At 43.5% G+C, this 24,026-nt stretch overlaps 1 long non-coding RNA gene across 1 annotated transcript; it reads left to right on the forward strand.

Moving 5' to 3' along the window:
* Positions 1 to 1,738: 1,738 nt before the first annotated feature.
* Positions 1,739 to 21,130, forward strand: LOC106737793 (uncharacterized). The gene is made up of 3 exons (XR_001373170.2): positions 1,739 to 1,945; positions 10,042 to 10,154; positions 19,767 to 21,130. It is a non-coding gene; the product is annotated as an uncharacterized LOC106737793 (long non-coding RNA).
* Positions 21,131 to 24,026: the final 2,896 nt, after the last annotated feature.

The raw sequence follows: 24,026 nt of genomic DNA on the forward strand, positions 1-24,026 counted from the left end.
TGTATTCTAGGCTTCTAATCATTTTACTGTGCTTGGACTCTTTTTAATTTATCCATATCTTCCTTAAATTTTGCTGTTCTAGATAGAGTACTCCCGGTGAGACCACACAATAGTTTGCCATGACTCTTACACAAACTGAGGCTGTTGCAGCCACAGCAGAGTACTTAGTATTAGTGGACACATTGACATAAGATGTCACTGAGGTCTAGTATTTAGGAGGAGTTAAAAAGGATGAGATATATTGCCTGCATAACAAGAGTCTGTACTTAAGATAATCTCTAATTGTTTGGAATTCTTTAGGATACAACATTTCATACATCACTTTCTAAGGCATCTGATACTGGCTGCTATCACAGATAGAATACTGGGGACAAGGGCCCACTAGTCAGACATTTTCATTAGAGAATCATAGTTTATAGAGCCCAACATGTTTTATTTGAACTATCTCAGATTCAGTGAACTTCACCAAATTGCCAGGGAACCAACAGGGTCATCAGTGGATTCCTAGCAGACTGCCACATAGGCCCTACGCCTCCCATATCAGGGGTAGATTGCACCAAGCAAAGTAAGGTACCTACATCACAGACCTCCCTGGTCAACTGTCTGAGAGTCATGTACCCAGTGTTCAGAGTGTGCAGCTCTGTGGCAAGCACACTGGAAAGACTGGCCCAGCTCTATGCTTCAAAGGCCTCCAGCCCTGGCACAGTCCATAGGGTGTGACTCCAGGGTCAGTGTTCCTGGTGTAGTCCAGGGTCTTCAGTTCATAAGCAACAAGCCATGGCAGAGTTTCCAGGCTCTCTCTGTGAAGCCAGGACCTGAAAGTGCTGGGAACCATCTCTCCACCTGTGACTCCACTCCTAGGTTTGCAGCAAGAAGCCCAGAAGCCCTGAGAATCCAAGCTGAAATAACAGCTCTCAGAGCATCTAGACTCCCTGTTGAGGAGCTGAGACTTAATGCCTGAAAGTCCCAGTACAGGTTCCTGTGCCGTGTGTGGCTCTAAGGCTACCTCAACACCACAGATTTTGACAGGCCTAATGGCTGCTCAATTCTATCAACACAGACAGCTACAGGGTTTAGGGAGCTGGGAAAGATGTGGTATATTTCAAAACATATTGGCTTTGGACCAAAATCACATTTTGAAAAAATTAAACTTCCCATGAACCAGAAACCCTGATGTCTGGTCATCTGTAGGTCACTGGTCTGATCCAGTATAGCAGCTTTTAGACAGGCCCCAGTTCATTGCTGCCTGTTCCTTACATAGTCCTTTTTGCCTATGCAAAATGGGTATGAAATTCTACTGTTCTGAATGGAAGCATTTACATTAATTTTGAACTAGTATAAACAATGGCATAGCATTCAAGGCAATGGGAAAAGGGGCTCTGAATCACTACTTTATAAACAAAGAGTTAGCTCCTTATTTGGTGCAAAGAACACAGCTCAATTGAAGCCAAAGACACTTCACTCATTCATGGCAGTGGAGATCTAGCCCAATAGATTTGGATGCCCCGTTGCACTGGTTTTACATTGATCAAACTGTAATGATTCCGGTTGATTTGCTTTGTGCTGATTATAGTTTGCAAACAAGTTTTATGTTTGATGGGGGTTTTATGTTTGATGGTCTTACAAAAATTCAGGGATAGCTGATCTGGAAAAACTATCCTGAGACACACAATTTGGAATGATTTGCAAAACTAAACAGTAAATGCTGTTGTCATGCACAGCACACTGTTCCCACGATACTGCCAGGCTGAATCAGTGTCTTTCTCTCTGCCCTATATAGGCAGTGGAAGGGAGTAACTAACTGGGCTCAGTCCCTCCCTCCAAATGTAGGGGGAAGCAGGTATGGCCGGAGGGCTGCCTGGCCACTGGCTTCTGCAGCAGTGGGTAAGGGCACGCACACTCAGATACCCTGTGCAGCCAGGATCACAGCCAGTTCAGGAGGCAGGTAGGTTTCTTTCTTTATCTGGGCTTTGGGGAGGAGGACAGATCAAGACCCCTGCACTGCAGGAGGCAGTGGGGTAGAGGCAGGAGTGAATCATTCACCCCTGTCCGCTCCCGGCTGCACTGTGGGGATTGTCCGATGACCTCGCCCGGCTGGGGCCCCATTCACAGTGAATGGGGCCCCAGCTGGGCCGAGTCCTGGAACAATCAGAGCCCAGTGGATCCTCCGCATGGCATGGCATGTTGCCAGGAAGCCAAGCTGGGGGGCACATGCCACAGCTGTGAGCTGGGCTCTGCCTGCTCCCAGCCTCTATGCCTTGTTGCAGCTGCTTCGAAAGCGGCGTGGCATGGTGCCATATGAGTCTCGCTGCTGCAGTGAGGCACATGGAGATGCACTGCACCGTGCCACACCACTTTCAAAGCAGAAGCAGCAAGGCACAGAGGCTGGGAGCAGGCAGAGCCCAGCTCACAGCTGAAGCCCACCCTTGCCCCATGCAAAGATCATGGGGGCACTTCCCCCCCACCTTGGTTTCCAACGGCATGTCACACTTCTGGAGGAGCTGCTGGGTTCCAATTGTCCTACGGCCCGGGGTCATGGGGCAATCATTGTCCTATAGTCCAGGCTGGGTCATGGGGCAATCATCTAGGGGCAGGGTGCAGGGAAGCCAAGAGGGGGGAACATGCGGTGCACACAGCGGCAGGAGCTGCCCACCCACACTGATGGAGGAGCTGCTGGGCTCTGATTGTCCCATGACCCAGCCCAGCCTGAGCACAGCCCCAGTCCCACTCCCCTCCATGGCCCTTTCCCCTCCCCCTGCCCCTTCCCTTGCAGACTTTCCCACGGGGAGGGCATGCACATGTGCGCACACACTCAGCCACCCCCACATTTTTTCTCCCTCTGCCTATGCTGTCCTACCTTTACTTTTAAGATAAGATGAACACTAACAGCTATCCAAGGTAGATTAACTATGCACCTGGTCACTGACGTCTTCATTTAAAAATTCAACCCAGAATGACCTGGGGTATCTAGGCTGCTGCTGGGATCTCTGGGGTCTCTTCCCTTCCTCAGCTTTCATTTCCTACTCCCATCACAGTGGGTGGAGTGGTGCACCCCATGGTGCCAGTGGAGTCCATGGTGCACTACAGTGAAGGAGCTGTGGTGGGGCCATGCACACAGTAGGTAGGGGTGCTGCCTGTGCATAGTGCAGTGGTGTTGAGTGGGTGAGGCTCAGGGGCCTGTGGCTCACACTAGTGAGGTATTCAGGGCATGAGACCCCCAGTATCTTAGAAGTTGGAGGCCCCTAGTATAGATACCTCAGCCTCTTTCCACAGACATGCAGCCTCAAAAGAAGAAGCTGAAATTAGAGAGAAGGTTAAGTGTGCCGTAGAAATAACATAATATAAGTACTTGTCATTCGTTTTTCATTTGCCCTTCATTTCAAATGTTGTCTTCAATTACTTTCTTAAACTGACGGTCCCAAGTCTAAAATGATCTAATTTAGCTGTTCTGAGAATTTAAAAGTGAAATAGTTAGGAAAGTTAAGCAATTGATTTGTAGCGAATAACCCAACAAATATAACCATTTTGTTTTAAATTCACACTCTACCAGCAAGCAGACTTTTGTTTTGACATAAATATTTACTACATCTAAGTGTTCAAATATTTAAAGAGCTTTTCTGCCCCTGGGTTGTTCCAAACCATTAGCTACTAATTATTCATAATGTATAATTTGTCCCTCAAGTCGCACACTATCCTACTTGATAAGAGATCTGAAATTGTATAAAAAAGATTAACACATTTCAGCTATAAATAGTGAATACCTATAGTTCCATATGAATTGCACTTGTAAGCATGAATATTATCAAGTGGTTTGTAAATATGCCATAGAGTTCATGAAATAGCAACTTTTTGTTCCTTTTTGTACAGCATCAAGCACAAAACAGGGGCTCCTAGGTCTGACAGCAGCCCAAATAATATATTAGAAGGATAGGAAGAAATGTCTTTTCATCCAATTAAATACCCACTCACAGAATTGTTATGGGGAAGAAGAGAAAAAAGAAGGGGTATAACATTTATTGAACTGAAATGTGATCCAGGAATCATAAAAACATTTGTGAACTATTTTTCCAGAGTTCATCCTGCTCTTTCACTGAATTGGCTTTATTCAAATTTCAACCAAATTACCTGTGATCATAGCTCATTCACTCACCATCCCTCCTTCCATATTATGGATCTAATCCTATAAACACAGTACTAGCCATATAATCCACTGAATTCAATACGCCTTTTATCTGAAAGAAGAATTCTGTCGGGGTGTCTCTTTCATCCAATAGCTTGTCCACAGAAGATCATCATAGATACCTAGAAAGTATACAAGGCCTTGCATACCCTATAAAAATTGTTTGGGTTAATATGACATTTTTTTCCCTGACATATCTATGTTGTTTAGCCATATGAAGAAAAAATACACTCCACTGAACATAGTTATGCTGTCAAAAGTACAAGTATAGATGCCATGATACCAGCAAAAAAAATAAAAAGGCTTTTTTGCCACCATCTGCAGCAACTTCATCTGGGGGCAGGGTTGCCAGAATAATTTGATATATTTTTGCCACTGTCGCTCTCTACAGAGCATGGTGTGTGCGCCAGTGCGTTGTTTAATGGCTGCTAAGTCCAATGCTCAAGTGACAGTCCCTCCCACAGGTAGGGCACACCTACCTACTAGCAATGCTCTGAATCTGAGCTGCAGATTCTTTCCTCTTTTGACACTGGTCATCACAAAACTTGATCCAGTCTGCCTCTCAGCGCCTCGCTCCATCTGCAAGCTGACTCCACCAACCAGGGCAGCATTCTTCACTCCTTTCCCAGTCATCTGCAGAGATTCCAAAGGATCCTAAGTCATCCAGGCAAGCATCTCAAAATCTCTGCAGCACTCTGCCTCTCTTTCTAGACCCTTCACAAGCTTCAGAGTGCAGCACATTCTTTGGTCTCCTGTGATCTGGCATTTACTTGACATGACCAAGCCACTTGAGTCTTTTCTTACTAATCAATGTTCCCATGAATGACAAGCCAGCATGATTTGAACACTCGGCATTTGTCACCCTTTCTTGCCATCTTATTCAAAGCTATTCAGTCATTTGATATGTTTGGCATAGATCGTCCATGTTTTTGAGTCATATAGAAGAGTGGATAAAACACATGTCTCATAAATATGAATTTTCACTTTAGTTGACAGTTTGTTATTGTTCTAGGCTCTGTCTTGCAATAAACCAATGTTCCTGGGTGCTTTGAGAAAGGCTGAACTGGTTTGGGGAAAAATTGCCATGTCACAAAAGTAATTGTCCTATATATAAGAAAGTACTGAGCAAACAGTATATACAGGGACAGAATACAGTATGTCACCACTTTTTCAGTAAAGAAGGCAGAAAAACATGGATAATCCCTAACAGCATTTTGCTAGTTGTGAATTCTGCCAGTTTCAGGTCTGATTTTGACTTTAGAGCATTGTGAATAATGGTGTACAGTGTAACCTCATCAATCTGGCATGCTCAGGACCAAGCACCTGCTGGAAATTTGAAAATTCCAGATTTTTCAAACCAGAGCAGCTGCTGGTCGTGGACCAGGGGTTGATGGGGGTGGGGGATTAGCGGTGGCCGGTCCCAGAGTATCAGCAGCATGTGGAGCGGGGTGGTGGATGGCACCAGCAGCCGCCACATGCAAGCTTCTCCCTCCATGTCCATGAGGGGCGAGGAGGAGCAGCAGCCGGTCCCAGAGTAGCAGCCGCAAGTGAAGCAGTGGTATGGGGTGGTGGATAGCAATGGTGGCTGCTGGGTACAAGCTTCCACTGCCACATCTGGCAGTAGTGTATTTGTAAAAAGTACCAGATTTTTGAGCATTCTGGATTTTTGATATCTGGATTCATGAGGTTATACTGTATTTGATGGGAGGCTGAAAAATAATTGATTCAGATTAATTTGAGGTGTTTTCTTTTTGTGGCGGGACTGGACATAAAATGAACTATTTGACTCCACTCTTTTCCATGACAGGATCCCAATTCTACTTCAGTAACTGATGCTTTGTGATATCATTCTTGCAATTTTCTATGGAGCATTTTAGTGTTTACACAAAAGAAAACACAACGTACTAGGATATAAGCATCAGGTACCTGTGGAGAGAAACAGAAGTGGATCATGAAGTGGATATAATTTTTAAAAATTAATGCTTGAAAACCCAGAATTGGGTTTTCAAATTGTTCCTCTAGCAAGGGACAATGACAATTTTACAGTAGAATTAAGAAAAGATTTTCCTTCCCTTTCTCCTTACCATGTGTTCAAATTGCACAACATCCCTGCAGCAGAAAAATATTCTCACCACACACAATGTTTTGCCGTCTATTTGTCACTATTGTCCTCTGAGGAGTGGTGGCCATGGGAAACTCCAATGCATTCTATTTGCTATAGATAGTACTGTACCTCCTTGTCTAAAATTGCTACTATCAAGCTCTGCAAATTATAAAGCCATCAAATTTGCAGTGCTTACATTTGAAAGTACTGTGTATTTCTTTTTTCCCTGTTATTTGGTGACCTAGGCTGAAGAGGTGGATATCTGAAACTAAAGTGAAAAATACAGTTAACTAATATATTGTCTCTTTACTATGCCTGGCCACTGACAGTACCTCTCCATTCTGGCCAGTTTACAGAGCTGGCTTTCCTCGGTACGGAGTTACCACTACTTTTGTGGCATACACAAATCTGTAACCATCTGTTTCAAAAGCCTGTTTTCCTCCATAATTATATGGAAATTAGATGGCTTCAATGTTGACAGTGTAAACAATCACTGTGCAGAAATTTAGAAAAAAATTAGATTACTAGGCAAATTAATTGAATAAAGGATAACCATATAATAGATATACACTATCCTTTCTTCATAGGCTCACTTCAGCAGTCCAGACACCCTATTCTTATTTCCAGGCTAAACATCAATACTGGGTACATCTACATGTGTGCTTTACTGCAGTTAACTAATTAGCTCCGCAGTAAAGCATCACAATCTACAGGTGCACTGATATTAGGGCTCAGTAAATTAATGCCACCATAAGATAGTACTACCTTATGGCGGAGTACTTAACTCCACTGAAACACGCATGTAGAAGGTGACAGGAGCTGGCTGGGGCACAAGGGTGCTAAAGGATGTAGGGCTGTCTGGTGCCTAGTCCTGCACTTTAGCACCCTCATGCCCCTCTCTCCCGCCTAACACTGCTTCCCAGAGCCCAGGGCTGACCTCCACCCTCCTGGGTCTCCTACCAGCCCAGAGCTGTTCTGCCCCAGCTCAAACCGCTGCAGTCGCAGGTGGACATTTAGATGCTGCATCTGGGAGCAGCCAGGTCCAGAGAGAACTGTGCCAGAATTGATCATGTTACCTTAATGGCACATGGAAAGGCACTCACTATCACCAAAAACACCAAATGAATAGGAGCAGGAACCTATCATATTTTGTTTCTTGGTTTCTTGGCGAACTGCAGTTGTTGAGATACTGGCAATTTCCTGTTGTTTATATCAGTGTTTCTCAACCCATGGGTCATGACCCGAAAGTGGGTCACAAGGATATATGAAATAAAAATGGATCCTCCTTTAAAGGAGAAAAACATGGGAAACCACAGGTTTCCACTTGCAGACTAGCAGAATTCCAGCCTACAAGAAGCTACTCAGGGCTAAGGGGAGTGGAAAGAGGGTGATCAGGCAGAGGGCATCACGTGCATGTACACGTGTATGAGTATATGCACACATGCATGTGACAACCAGGCAGTGTGGAGAGTAGCTCCCACAGGTAAGTCTACAGGGCAGAATTGGGCGGGGGGGAGGGGATAGATGATGCATCAGGGGGGCAGAGGGGCACAAGATACATGTCATAGGGATGTGGGGGCATGTGCCTCGCCAGCTTTGTGTGCCCACAGTGGGCAAGGGGCTGCAGCCTGACTGGGCCAGCATGGGCAGGATTCACCTCTGCAGCCCAGTGGCAGGACCCAGCATGGGAGGTCAGAGTGGGGTGGTGAGACACGTTGTTCCCAGTGCCACCACTGGGACCCCCACACCAGTTGTGCCACCAGCAGTGCAAGAAGTAATGAACGGTGGGGGGACAACCACACTGCCCTCACCTCCTCCCCCCACCAGCCACTCACTCACCAGGCCGCGGCTATGCTCTGCCATCATAGCCCAGCTGCCGCCACCGACACCACTTCCCTCAGGCTGCCCTTGAGGGGATGTGGGGTGGCGGGCAGTGCATGCAGCCTGAGGACAGTGATGATGCTGGCAGTGGTAGCCAGGCCATGGCACAAGATAGTGCCATGCCTGGTGCACAAGCTGCTGGCAGTGGGAGGAGCTGAGGGCAGCATGGTCCCCTGTCCTGTCTGTTATTTTGTGTGCTGTTGGCAGTGCAGGTAGCATGGCAGTCCCAGTGGCAGCAGTGGGAGTAATGAGTCTGCCCACCCCACTCCACCCTCCCACAGCAGATCCTGCCCACTGGGCTGCAGAGGCAGCTCCTACCCATGCCTGTCCAGCCAGGCTGCAGCCCCATGCCTGCTGTGGGTGCACAAATCTGTTGGGGCACATGCTACCCATGCCTTACACCCCTTGCCCCACATACCCACCTTCTGCCCCACACACTGCGGAGGTTGTGGCTTGGAGGCAGGGGGCAATGGGTCAGAAGTGAGGAGCACTAGGAGGGCTGGGGGGTTGTGGGTTGGAAGTGAGGGGCACTGGCAGGTTCAGGGGGCTGTTTTCTATTTAAACGATTTCCTAGGTTGGGACTGACCATCAATGTTTACAAATGGGTCCTGGTACAAAAAAAGTTGAGAACCACTGGTTTATAGGATCCATGCTGCTGCACTCTGCTACATTTATATTGTGTTGCTCAGCTGGGATATCAATGCTTCAGAGAGAAGAGAATCTCAAACAGCACTTTAAACTTGTATGGAGAAAAGCGTTCTCAAGGGATGGAAAGGACATATAATATGACCCCTCTTCTATATCACAAAGGCATTAGTTTCAAGTTGCTTAGTCACCACTGGGCAAAAGGCCACACTTTTGTAGTTGGTGTGGCAATTTTTCCAAGTATGAAACCAGAAAATTCAAGTCAGCTGAAGCACTAAAGCCTTCTCCACATGCCCACTGCTTGGCAAGCTCTTCTACAGTTCACTTTTAAATTATAGTACAGTACAAGAAAAAAGAGAGAGAAAAACTGCTTAGTAAAGAGCCAAGTCTAGTCTGTACATAATGAAAATGACTTGCTTTTGGAAAACACTTTAAAACAAATATTGGACAAATCAATGAGCTCTGAATAACAGCAGCATGCATTCTAATGTCTTGATGAGTAAACTGTAGAACATAATTTCCTGTCCAAATATTATCAGTACCAGCCCTTTCATGAACTTTTGTGCAACATCAATAGGAACAAGCAATTGATTGATGCTGGAAAATCACAGTTCTGAGATGAACTTGTGATTTTTTTTTTAAATATGGCACTATCATCCTTCTTTCAGCAAAAGGAGAGGGAGAGAGACTGAAAGAAAGAAATTAGAACATACTCATTAACTAAGAGGATTAGGACTCCAAAAGTTCAGAACAGTTTGAACAATACATTTTTTAGAATATTTGAATTCATAAGTCTTGTCAGCTAAAAGGATAGGTCAAAAATCCTAACAAGGCAATGGAAAAAAACAGAACAAAAGAGAGTTTCCATAAATACTCAGAGAAAAATTCCACTAAAAGTTTCTCCAGATTAGCAAGGATGATAACTGTAGGGAACAATCAGGAGTATAACTGGTTGAGTATTTTCTAATGGAAAACTATTCTGACACAAACCTCTGGTTTGATGAAATCAAAATACTTCACAGGAATGTAACATTTCAGCAATGCTTTCTATGAAAAATTACCAAAGTCATTTGTTTTGATAAGGTCAAAGCACTTCATTTTGATTTTATCATCTTGATGTATATGCTTATATAACTAAACTTCTTGCATGGAATTAAAAATAATGATAATTAGCAGGCAATTATATTATTACTACCCTGCTAACTCTTGTCTCATTATTTCTCCCATTCAGAATGACAGCTCTATTGTTCCTGCTTGAAGAGCACATTACACGTGTTTCTGTCCCTGAATGTGATGCCAACACATATGATCAAATTAAATCAGCCTGGCTCAAGTACATTTTAGGTAAAAATAGTCAGTGCTCAAATGTGCTTGTTATGTTTATTTGCTGTATTTCTTGCTAATTGCATACTTAATCTTTTGTTCATACCATATCATACCATTTAATTTGGTTTGTAACAATTCTTGGGCAGTCAACAAGTAGACCAAACGAATACATTTAAGCTCTATAAAAACAATGCAACGCAGGATATGCAAATTAGCTGTTTATGTTCATACTTGGGGTATTTGCATGCAAAACTGAGGTGAGTGCAATTGCATATTTCCCTAAATTGAAAATCCAGACACACCTGATTCTTATCACACACCATACCTTTGCCAAGCTCCCCTGCCAGCTAAAGATCTAAAAAGCTGTCATGCCTATCACTTTATCTCACAGGTGGGAAACTTGGATACTTTACATCCATCAGCTGGAGAAGTTCTATCAGAGGTGTTTTCAGGCCATACTCCAAATGAGGTGGTAGAACGGTCTGATCAATGACAAAGTCCTGTGGCATGCAGGCTGCATATCCATCATGCAGGCTGCATATCCATAAAATTATTAACAATAAAGGTCCTACTACAATTATTAACAATAAAGGGCCTGGGTAGGATATGTGGCTTAGATGGATAAGTGATAGGTAATATGTATGTAGGATTCACAGATTCAAGGAATCAGACAGGGCCACGATGTGAATGCTCCTGCTGTGGTCCCTGCTTGGTTGGATGATATATAAATGCCCAAGCAGCCCCAATATGGTGAAACAGAGATGTGTATTGTCCAAGGAAGCTCTTCAAGGACATCCTAAAGAGACATTTGATCAAGTGCAAGCTACTAGTTAATTCTTTCTGAGTTGCCAACTGTAAATAGGAAGCAATGGAATGCCCAAGGTAAGATAATCTTTTGAACAGCCCGAGCAAGCCCTTGGGCAGGAAAAGTGGGCAAAGTCAAGAAGGTGTTGGCCACAGCAATGGTAGCAGACCAACTTCCACACTGAGAAGCTTGATGAATTCTGTGACAAGAGATGCCGTGGGCTGGATCTGCAGACCCAGTTTTGACTCCTCCATTCCCTATGCAGAACTTTTGCTGTTGACTATGCAGGACTCCCAAGACAACAAAAATGACAAAACTACTAATAAGAAAACTACAAAAAAGAACAGAAATATCATAAATGGTCTGATCCCAAACTATTTCTTAGTAACATCAAAATCAATTCCTAAAATGAGAAGCATCTTCTCATCAGAAAAACACCCTGGAAAGTCAATATAGCATGACATATACAAAGTAGTAAAGTCTTGTTTGACAGGCTGCAGTAATTGAAAAGCATATATATGTCAAAATGTTCTGTAGTGTACCCCAAATCAAGCTAAATTGATTTAAGAAAGGGTTAATCCATTATAAATGGATTTATGATTGTGATTTGCATCCATTTAAATAGATTGATTTAAAATCAGTTTAGTTAAACCAATACAGTATTTAGACTATGCATTATTACATTTCCAAAACCCTTCAGTGGTACTATTCTTCAGGCTTTCTTTAAGAGCACTGTAGAAGAGCACCTGGAGTCAGGTGTAGTCAACACATCTTGCATGCATACTGCCAAAGAGTGTAAATGGTCTTTCTACGTAGCTTTACTGAGCAGGTTATCTCAGTTCTATGTAAAAATAGTTTATAGAGTCTTGTGCTGGAGGCTGCTGTTAGTAAGGGCATAGCATAATGCCGTCTTGGCAACAGATGTCTAAATCCATTTAGAAACCTATGTATGTACTATGCCCACACCAGAATTAAACCCTAAATGTTGTTATCAAATCCTTCTTAGCTCTAAACTCAGTGAAAACAATGGAATTACACCAGGATTGAATTTAGCTTTTCAAGTTAATTATAATCAAACAGTTGCTATTCATACTTTATTGGAGTTCCTGGGAAAGAAGATTTAAAAAAGAAGGTTAAGACAAAGTTCATAACACTTAACTATGTACCTAATCTGTCTGGGAAAATTCTTATCTCACTTTGCACATTCCTTGGGCTATCTCTAATATTACTGAACTTCACTGCAGAGTAAACAACATGTAAGCATAAAATAATTACACATACAAATGATACAAAATTCTATACATTACATACACATGCATTTACATGAATATATAGATAAATAAATTATAGATATCTATAGATATATACACATACACAATTGTATTTATTGCACAAGAATAAGGTTACAAGTTTAATTAATAAAAAAGTTGCTATGATTATGGGCAAAACTCCACCCTGGAAATTCTACTGCCAAATATGATGGACCCCAAGTGACCTGCTCCACTAACCCTATCTTCAATGATCATAAGTAACCAGGAGTTCTGTAAAGAAGTTTTATACCAGAAACAAACCATATCTTCAGCAGAGGTAAATTGTCATAGCTCTAGTGAAGCCAACAGAACTATGACAATTTATATCAGCTGATCAAGTACCCCAAAGGGCACAGGAATAAGCTATGTGAGATAAAGCAGGTTAGGGTGCTAGAGCATGTCAGCTGCTCTGTATTAACTTTTTACATGTACACTCTTACCCTGTAGTAAATGAAAACTAGCCCACAGTAGCTTATATCTCTTCCATTCCATTGTAAGACACCTATGGAGTTTAGTTTTAGGATTAGATTTAGGATAGACCAATCAGAGTAGATAAATATACCACAAAAGCTTTTGTTTTATATAGTGTTTCATAGATTTCATAAACATTTGGGCTGGAAGGGACCCCGGAGGATCATCAAGTCCAGCATCCTGCCCCAAGGGCAGGAAGTCAGCAGGGATCATAGGATCCCGGCAAGATAAGCATCCAAATGTTTCTTGAAGGCGTTCAAAGTGTGTGCTTGAACCACCTCCGGCGGCAGTCTATTCCAAACCTTGGGGGCTCGGACAGTGAAGAAGTTCTTTCTTATGTCCAGCCTGAATCGGTCGCAGTGGAGTTTGTGACTGTTCGATCTTGTCATCCCTTGGGGCGCTCTGGTGAACAGACATTCCCCAGGTCCTGATGAGCACCCCGATAAACTTATAGGTGGCCACCAGATCAGCCCTGAGCCTGCACTTTGCCAGGCTGAAGAGCCCCATGGCTCTCAGCCTCTCTTCATAAGGCCTGTTTTCCTGATCTCTGATCATGTGTGTGGCTCTCCTCTGCACTCTCTCAAGCTTCTCCACATCCTTTTTGAATTGTGGAGCCCAAAACTGGATGCAGTACTCCAGCTGCGGCCTCACCAAGACGGAGTACAATGGGAGAATGACGTCCCGGGATTTGCTTGAGAAGCATCTACAGATGCAAGCCAGCATTTTGCTCGCTTTACTAGCCGCAGCATCACGCTGAAGGCTTATGTTCATACTGAAGGCTCATGTTCATGAGTTTGTGGGCTGAAAGTGCTAAATGCCTGTTGGGAAAGTACTGTTGGGATCCAAGTCCCTTTTTTTTTAATCTCACCCACACGATGACCTCTTTGCATCTGATGATACTTGCCTGAGATCAAACAGACATGGAACACAAAGTAGTATCCAAGAGGCATTTACAGATCACTCATCAGTAATCACAAGACAAGCACCCATGTATTCTGTCTGTATGTGGCCATGCAAAATAGCATATTTTTCAAAATTGAAGACAACCCTAAGTTTAAGAATTATGTTTGTTATAATTTTCCATGTATAGAAACTAATTATTAGAGGACAATCTTAAATTCATCCCCACTCCCACTGCAGCAGAGAAAGCAGTGGTGGGGGGAAGATGGTGGGAATAAGGCAGTGGGGGAAGTAGTAAGGGGGCAGGTAATAGAGGAAGCAGTGGGGGACAGGCAGAAGGGGGACAGGTGGTGGGGGGGCAGTGGAGACAGGCAGTGCTACAGGAAGGGGGGAACAGGCACCTTGCTCCCTGTCACCTTTCCCCTTCCACATATCCTGCCCCCCTTGCTCCTACCTCCCCTCACAGACTCTGCCGCCTGCCAGTCTCAGGCTCCCACCAGCTGTCTTCCCCTGTCCCTTCCTCGTATCCTCCCCACAGTTGGGGCCAGGACCAAGGCCACAGCCAGGGCCATGGTCCATAGCCCAGGCAGAAGCCCAGGTGGAGCCTGCGGGTGCCAGAGCAAAGGTAAACAGCAGGTGGTGTGGAAGGGGGTAGGGGGAGCAGGGGCTCAAGGCTGCATGGAGACAGAAGTGGCACTTCAGGGGAAAGGGAGATCTGGGGCCCAAGTCTGCTGAAAGGAGAGGCAGGGGTGCAGTGGCAGCAGAGTGGGGGACAAGCAGCAGCTGCATCTCCAGTCCCAACCTGGGGCCAGGGCCAGGGCTGCAACAGCCACCTGTCCCATGTTAAATGGGGAAATAAACCTTATCTTAAAATTGAGTAAATACATACATAATCCCATTTTTGCAGTGCCTAAAATAGCCAGCCAGAGGGTTTAGAGTAGTGCAAGTGATAGACAGGAAACTACATAGCACAATATGTCCACAGATCAGGGCAAGACTTTATGAAGGGGCACTTGCTCTGAAGGAAAAGCCTTTTTGTCCCGTGTGCCTTCACAGATGAGCCAGAAATGCTGCATGTATTAAATGCTCCACCGAAAGAGGCAGATCTGTGTAACTGTGTTTCAGCATTGAGCAGAGTACAGAGCAGAAATTTCCTTCAGCAAAATTCCCCAACACTCATTTTTAATTAAACCAGTTCACTGTTTCTCAGTCCTGACTGCATTGAACCCTGACTCACGGGATGGCACTGTCACATATTTAAAAGTTACTGCATAGCAGGTAGCAGACGGGGTTTGTGGAGGTGGTTTCTTTGCAGTGTCAGCCTAAATTTAAAGTGAATGAAAGTCTCATGACAGACGGGGCATTTCTGTGCCATACTGGGTTTTTCTCTGTATGTTTCCACACTCCATAGTTTCAGCTTAAGGCCCTGTGCATTTCAAGAGACCTTGTCTATCACTTAAAGCTCCATATTGCTTTCTTTTGCAGAAAGTACTTTTTTTTTGTAATTTCTTTATGTGCCTTTGCATATTATATATTAATTAGAGACTGGGAGCAGTTTCCTGGAAGGTTTCTGATGGCTCTGAAAAGGTGCAAATAACTAACATCCAGAACAAAATGATCCAAGCTTCTGACTTCCTCCTGCAGTTTTCACTTTGCCTGGTTCTTTTTTAGTCAATTATGATCAGATATTTGGAGTTCATCCATTTACTGTGAATTCCTTGATTTTTTTTTTTTCTTTTTAAAGTCAAAGGCCTCTGCAGGCCTCTGAGTTTAGTTAGAGAAAATGTGCTTTGAATCTGATAGGAGACAAGCATGCAGGAGGTCCTATTTAACACTCTCATAGAACTTCACTTACCTTACATTGTCTCGTATGCCAAGGGTATTAACCATTATTCATACTTGATATTCCCTCCAAAAGACAGCATGCCCTGGGGATTGCTTGGATGTTTTGATCTGTTAAATCATTCTGAATGCCAGAAAGCTAGAGTCTGAATCTGAAGGGAAAAAAATCCTTTTGTAACCACAGGTCAGGAACAGGAAATATAATACATTCTTGCTCTCATTCACACAGTGCGCAGAGTGCCAGTGCCTAGAGGTACCTAGGTGATGTCCTGCTCACAGCACCCTTAGCACTGTGCAGTAGCCATTCCCTCTGAAAGGGAGGAGGAGGTAGGCATAGACATGGGAGGGGGCAGTCCCAGAGCAGCGTGGCCCCAGAGCTCTACTATTTGTGGAATAAAGAAAGGGGAGAGGGGCCATTGGCTCACTTTACAGAGGTGCCAATATCTTTTGGTGCTTGGAACAGGTTTCACTTCAGATTCATGACTGCCATCCTTTATGTGGTCCTATGTGCCTGATTTGCATCAGAATGATAAAAACTCTTAGGGTGCCTATACACATGCTTTGGCGTGGTTGCGGGAGGGAGAGGGAGGAGTTTTAATAAGAGTGGCTTCCAGGAGCCACTCTAATTAAAATGTCACAGTGTCTCATGTATTCAGCATCCTGCATTTAAAATTGGGGGGGGGGGACACTTTAATTAAAGCTTGTTTGATAATCTTTAGTTAAAGTGCCACTGCTGCCATTTTGAAATGCGGGACTTTGAGTACACCAAATGCTGCAACTCGCCGGAGTGTTCAAAGTACAATGCTCCAGCAGACTCAAATTTATTGAGTTTGCTCCAACACATCTAATCAGAACATGTTGCAGCATGTGTATAGTGCCTTTTGTGCTATCTGCACACCTTTCTTTTTCTGCAATGGGGTCTTTTATAGACAGGGGCAGGGTATCATTTAGCGTTATGTTTTGTAGTTTATTTCTCTTAATTAACTTATATCTTGAAAGGGCTGGGAGACTCTGGTGTATGAAACATAGCAGCTGTTTGTGAAAGGTATCAAAATACAAAGGCTACATCTGCTAGATGGAGATTAGATATTTTTAACCATATTTCATCGCTCACAATAGGACTGAACAAATAATGTCAACTCAAGTGGATCTTCCAAGAGGGTTTAAGTGACCACTTAGTTCCTGTTGCTGCACACAGTGCTTTGCAAGGTAGTAAAATGCATTGAAAACTGAACTAAAGACAAAAGACGATGAAGAATTTATTTCATTTTCCTCAGTAATGCCACAGGGAAAGGTTTTAAGCATCAGTAATGGTGCACAAAGTAGTAGTAAAAGTGCCCATAGTTTGATTGAATAAGAAGAACATTTATTAATAAGGGATACTGGGCTGGATTTCTGTCAGGTCTTCCCAGAATGAATCATTTTGCTATGTTCCTTCTTCCATTTGGATGATTTCTCCTATACGTGGAATTCTTTACACCAGTAGTTATATACTTCTTTCCTATCATATTCCATCTGGATACTTCGGCCACACTGCAAACCCTCACTCCCATTTGTGGTCCAAAGGCCTGTCTTCTTATGTCATTTCCCCATCAAAAGGAGTGAGGGATACTCACACAGTATAGTACAGTATTTAGCTTTTCCAGTAAACTTATTGAAATCAGTGGGGGATCTCCCATTCTTGGATTATTGAATACACAGTCTAACTCCTGGACTTATGCACAGGAACCCACAAATATGTTCTGTCACTTCACCTGATTCTGGGTCCATGGTTGTACAGTACTAAGCCCAATGGATAGGACTCCAATTAGGTTTCCTGATTAATAATTTTAATATTAATAATTAAGGATCACTCTACTACTGCTAAGTGACTCATAACCAGTCATTAGTGCAATTCACTTAACCAACCCAAACAATTTCTACCCTGAAACCACACAGCTGACTGCATTTAAAAATGTAAAACAGTCATTTTGAGAAGGGTTTATAAAGTCATTTTATATCTTTAAATTTAATTTAGCAGCAGGGTAAAGTATAATGCTTCCCTTTGGGACCCAAAGTGCAAACATAAAGAAATTAGATGAGCCATTGAGAAAAAGGATCTGTGTGGTAAGCCAGTGCTATGCTTCCACCCATGAACCTAATTGAAATTAGCCAATTCACCTAACAGAGATGCATAAGAGCAATGACCTGTTACTAACACAGGCACTAATAGATTTTCTGACTACTCAGGAATAGGTTTTCTGATTATTCAGTTCCAGAAGGAGAAGATGAAAGTGGAAGAGATGACCAAATACAGTTCCTACTTTTTTTTCCAGGTTTGGTTTTCCAGGACTGGAAAACAAAAAGTTGGAACATTTAACCAAAGTTTGTATCACAGACACCAAGGGCTACATTGTAACTTTACAATCTGCCCTGAGGAAGGCATAATTCTGCCTCAGTACTCACTGGCTTAGGAGGAAAGAAGCATCCAGGTAGCTATACTTGAAGGGCAGAACCAAAACTCCCCTCAGTCTCCTATTTGCTCACTGGAAGGAGAATCAGAAGAGTAGCCACTGTTTTCCCCAGTGCACTAGAGATGCAGTCCAGTCTGGGCAAGCAGGGAAATTTGTGCCACTGAAGAAAGGCTATGACCATCTAGCCTTCAAGTGTCATAGTCCCTTTTCTTGGCTACCATTGCACTTAGATTGTATTGTACTTATCAATTTATAGACTCTGATTCTAAACCTTCAATGTGAAAACACCTGATCATTGGTGTTTTAGGATCTGAATGGGGTCCTCAATTCAAAGCTAGCCCATACCTCTATATTGGATTAAACCAAAATCCTATCTCCAAATTCCACTGAACTTCAGAATATTTGAAATCAGAATCAGATTTAAAATGTGCAACTCAAATCCATTTCTCATTTGAAACTTCTTGTTCTCTATACCAAGGGCAACATACCTCATTAGTTTATTATTTCTTTTTCCATACTATTCTCAGTTAAAGTCAGAATACATTATATCTTTGGAAAATTATTCCAAAGAGATCATTATGCATTTAGTTTGATGTTTACCTCTCATGTTCTTCATGCAATGGTAACTAGTGATGATTGCAGGAGCCAATAATGACTTTTCTCTATGTCCAAATTTTCAGAGGATAGGCACTATGGCTTTTGGCTAAGGGGATATTTATAACATATTCAGCTTTTCTCTTGCTTTAATGTTAAAATTAATAGTATCAAGGGATAGTGCCTGGGTTATTTGCAATCCATTCAAAAATGCATATTAGAGGAAAATATATAATTCATTAAATGTATTGCTTAAGGTGAGAAACTTTAAATTGAGTTTTGTAAGTTTTGAGTTTGGGGGTTATACTTGGCATAGGCCACTAAGAATGTTGAATTATTCATACCAAAAGACTGCCAGTGGGAATACCAAGAAAACAGAAATGGAGCTTGGAATGTGGTTTCATTTTATTAAAAAAAAATTAAAAATTAAATAGCTGTGTTATACTTCAAAATACTTTATTCCCTCTTCATCAAAACAGCTGCTGATTTATAGCTGTTACTTTTGTTACTCTAATTCTGCTATACATTTTTTAGACAATGTATATTCCCCCTTACTGACATTAAGCCAGAATGACAGAGGGAACTGTACTACCTACTCTACTGACAAATATGAAATATAATACTACACAACTTTATATCCCTATAGTTTTGATTTCCAAATAGTCAGGAGATATGCACTGGGATATGTTTATAAAGGAAAATGAGTTTTACTCTTACCTATCATGATGTTGCTATTCCATAAAATCAGTTTGTTAAGTTAGTAAAGTCCTCTTTCAAAGATGGAAGGTGCTATGCAAATATTAATAATTGTTAATAATAGTTAATAGCTGTGCATGGACAGATGTAAATGTAGCCAGGTAAGAATCTATAATACTGCATTTAAAGCTTAGTCCAACTCTGTTATGAAAAGATAAGGTTACCTGGTGTCCAAAAGGAAACCTCTTACTTGTATAAAGTAGAGATTTTTCTTGGCAGCAAAATATCTTCTTCAGCTGCTATAAAGAAAAAGCTGGAGTAAGAACTGAAATGAAACCGAGTACTTGCTTGGACTCTGTTTTTTCATCATCAAATACGGGTAACTCCCATTGATTGCAATGGGCTTTTCTCATCTCCTGTAGAAAGAGGATAGGTAGGTTGTAGAAATAGGAAAGATCAAAACACAGAATTAAAAACAGGTTCCAGGGTTTCTTATTGAGTCACGTTTTCCAAGAGCTGTTCTCCCTTTTACTTTTCTTTTTCCATTTCATTTAATTAGAAACAACACAGTGCTGAACATGTGAAATTAAATGCCTCAAACCCCTCACCCAGCAACCCGCCACCTGCAGCTCTACTAACTATATGCACATGGCCTGTGGCTTTCCCCCTACATGAAGAGAAGAAGGAGCAGAAGTCAATTCATCTGATGGAGTGTCCTGTTTCATCTCATCTTCAGAAATGCAGTTGCTCAGCAAAATTACAACTCAGAAAAACAAGAAAAGAAACCAGGAAAGCAAACATAACATAACATTATATAACAGATTGAAAGAACAGTAACAGAAGTATCAGGGCTTTACCCTCCGCACCCCAAATGAGCACTGTTACTCAAATTTGCTGGCTTTCACTGTGGAAAACCCTAGGTCTCCATTCCCAAAGTAGTTTTGGCAATGCGTGGGGTAGGAGCTGGTGACCCTCTGCTATGGCAATGCATGCTAGACAACACGTGCATTCTTAGACAGGACAGAGTCATTCAAAGTATCCATTGGAACAAGTCAAACCCTGAAGTGCAGAAGTTTAAATACCACATTTTGTGCCTTTGGGAGAACCCTGCAGCAGAGAGTAGGGAAAGAGGGAGGGAAAGGAGGGCTGCTGGACAGCATAGGGGTGGTCCTGCCTGGCTCCTACAGCAGGGTGGCACAGTGAAGGATGCCCTTCTAGCATCTTAAGTCAGCACAGGGGCTGGTCCATGCATTCTTCCCTTCCCTTCCCTGCCCCTCCCCCACTCCCCACAATTACACCATTGCCAAAGTGTTGCAATCAGACTTTATATACCATAGGCATTATGTACCTGCTCCACAGACTTGAGTTAAAAGTTATGAGAAAAGAATAACCTTCAACTCTCAGGACAATATTTGAAAGGCATGTGTTGTGTAACTGTAAGGACAATACAGCACCTAAAACAGGATGACTAATGCAAGTAGACCATTTGTATTTTGCATAGATTCAATTACATAGGTGCAAGTAGCAGTGGTGTGATACAATAGCACCAACAAAGCTCTCCAGGCCCATTTAATCTTTTACATAACCAACAGCTTCAATGAGTTTACAGGATGGATGACTTTGACCCTTCATGGTTACTGGAAAAACACATCACTTCTCTTTACTCATTTGACACCCTTCTTTACTTTGGATCACGCTGCATCTGTTGAAAGATAGTTGGGTATCACATTCACAGGGTCTGCATTTACATAGTCCTGTTACTGCAAGGCAAGCAGTTAATCACTGGAAAGCCACTTCGTTGAGGAACTAATTGAGTCACATTGTGAGAGAGATTTTGCCATCTACTTCATATGCTTTTCCCCCAAATCACTGATTTTGACATTTGCTTTAATATTTCATAAAGTCTTCCGCAACTGACTGACATCGAGCATGGGACCATGAATCTTTTGACAAGAAATCTCTGAATCTGTCTTTCATCATGTGATGGTGAAAAAGGAATGGTATTTATTCTTGCTTTGATTATTTTTTTCCAACAAAAGGAGCAGTGGTCACAGTTACAAAACTATCCTTTGTTAGAAAAAAGGGGTTGAGGAAAATTCCTGGATTGGTCCCAGGAGAAAAAAAATTACTTTCCTCATAGCAACAGTCCACATTAGCTGATGAAAATAAAGGCAAAAGTACTGTGTAACAATGCCCAGGTCCTGGAAGAGAGAGATGCCCCTGTTTTAGGGCAGACTGCCCCTGCACTCTTCTGCCACGCCTTGATGTAAAATGAATATGTATAATGTGGCAGGCTGCCCCCTTTGTGGCTCTGGTGTATTAAGCCTATCACATAGCTCTGAGCCATCCCTACACTATGTCCCATGCCTCACAGATAGCAGCCAATTCTACATACTACTTTTCCAGACCCTTTCTGAGCCACACTCATCCTTTGGCCCACTCAGGCCTTAACGCCCCACTCAGTGGGCCTTGACCCCTCACTGGACTACTCCTTGGCCCCTCCTCAGGCCATACTCTGCCCCCTCCCTGGGCCACACACACTCACTTCACCCCCTCCAGGCCACACTTCATGTTCTGTAGGCCTCAAGTCCCTCCCAGTGGACCTTGAACCCAAGCCTTTCCCCTCTACAGGGTGACCCACAAGGCAGTGGGGGCTGATGCTTTCTGCCCCCCGCCCCCCAATCTTTCATTGAGAAAGTGCAGGTGTGGCATTTCCTGGGGGCTGCTCCACCACCAGCAGCCCCACCACACCAACCAACCCCAGCAGGGTGCAGTTTCAGGTCTTACCCAGGACCAAAAGGAACCTCCTTCATCCCCATAATTCCTATCCTCAACCTCCAGGTGTTCCAAAATCTGCAGTTTTCAGGCTGCATAATTACTCCTCCAGTTCCCCAGGTGTAACTGGGAAGTCTGGGTTTATACTCTGTCTGCATAGCCCTCCTCCAATCAGATGGCCCTCCTTCAATAAAGCCAATTAGGTGACTACCTTACTGGGCCTGAACCCACCTGCCAATTACTCCACAGCCTGCCAGATGGTCTTAAGGTGGCAGGTACAACCAGTGTGCTGCCACACACTGCAACAATGTTGCAAATATTTACAAACAAATAGGTTTGATTTATATATGCAGTTCCTCTAGGGAGAAAAAACCCCTTTTAATAAAAATAAAGATTGGAGGTAGTGTTTCTCATATTGAAAGGGTTTTACAAACATTGACTGATAAACTAATACCCATGGGAAAGCACCCAAAGTTCCTTTTATTTGCAAAATGAGGCCAATGGTTTGATTTTAGTCATATCAGAGTATGTAGAAGGTAGGTAACCTCAAAGGAAGCAGTGACTTTGAGTGGTTAATATACAGATCACAGGAAACTGCATGACCCAGGATTGGAGAAGTGTCGCAGAAAACTGAGGTGCCCTGCTCCTAGAGAGAGGAAACTGCCAGGGAGACAGCCCTGGCAGGGAATAAGGAGCACAGCTGTGGGTTGCCCAGGGCAACTGGGAAGTCAGCTGACCAGAAGGGGCAGGGCCTGGCCATCATAAAGCCCAGGGCTGAGGCCAGGCTAGCAGTTACCTGCCAGCAGCCAGACAGAGAGGAGCTCCTGAAGCTAAGATGTGAGAACCGCTGGTACTACTCAAGCCGAGTAAAGGATGGCGACTCCAGGACATTGGAGCAATGTTGTTATAGCCAGGCGGCCTTAAGTTAAGTTGTAGCCAAGAGGCTTGTGTTTGCTTTGTTGTTATGTATTACGCCGGTGGTTTGGGTGAGACTATTAGGGGTTGGAGGAAACCTCATAGGGGACCCACAGTAGCGTGGGGACCCCAGTGCCAGTAGGGGCACAGCTTACAGGGTGCTTAGACCCCAGCCCAGAGAGGGGCATTTGAGAAGCCCCAGTGTGGGTGTGGCGAGCCCCAGAGAGGGGGCATGATTGAGAAGGCCCAGTGGGGCCACGGAGGACCCAGAGAGAGGGCAACTGTACAGAGAAGGCCCCGGAGAAGGGGACAGCACTGCGGAGGAGGCCCAGGCTGGGCACAGAACCCCAGGAGGGGGCGGCAATACCGAGAAGGCTCAAGTAAAGGGTGGCAGTACCGAGGAGGCCCAAGAAACGGGCGTGAGTACAGATAGAGAGACAGACCAACGTCCATTCCAACTGCAAGGCTTGGGGTGTGGTATAAGGGGTGGTTGGAGCCACGCATAGCCCATAAGGCTAGGGTGCCCAGGAAGCACCCATGGTAGAGCAGAACCCATAAGGGGTCTGGGAATTCATGGGGCCAGAAATAACTGTGTCCAAGGAGACATAAGACAGCCTCCCAACTGATTTAAACATCAAAGACGTGGCGGGCGAGAAACCGAGGGTGCCCTTGGGCCAACTTGGCATGGAAGAGGGGGCCTTAAGGAGATCACGGCCCTCCTGTAGGACCCCACCATGACAAGAAGCATACTGGAGCAGAATAGAAAACCTGATATGTATTCTTGAAAAAAAATGTTATCAACTATTTACTGAATACAAAACACTATAAAGGTGGAGGAAAGGGGTAGAAACAAACAAGGAACAGGATATCTTACTGTTTAAGGGTAAAATTTAGGCTAAGTTATAAGCTATTATTTTGTTCTGAAACCCATTGAAATCAATAGAGTCTTTCCATCAGCATCAGTGAACTTTGGATCAGTCCCTATAACTATGGGCATATCTATACAAGACATTTAGTGTGAAGCTGACTAATTAGTTCCACAGTAAACATCTCAGCATCTACAGGACTTCCCCATTAGGGCATGAGAAAATAATAAACTCTGCAGCAGGGTATTTATAAGTAGTACCTT

This window comes from Alligator mississippiensis, chromosome 1 (genome assembly GCF_030867095.1).
Source record: "Alligator mississippiensis isolate rAllMis1 chromosome 1, rAllMis1, whole genome shotgun sequence".
NCBI lineage: Eukaryota > Metazoa > Chordata > Crocodylia > Alligatoridae > Alligator > Alligator mississippiensis.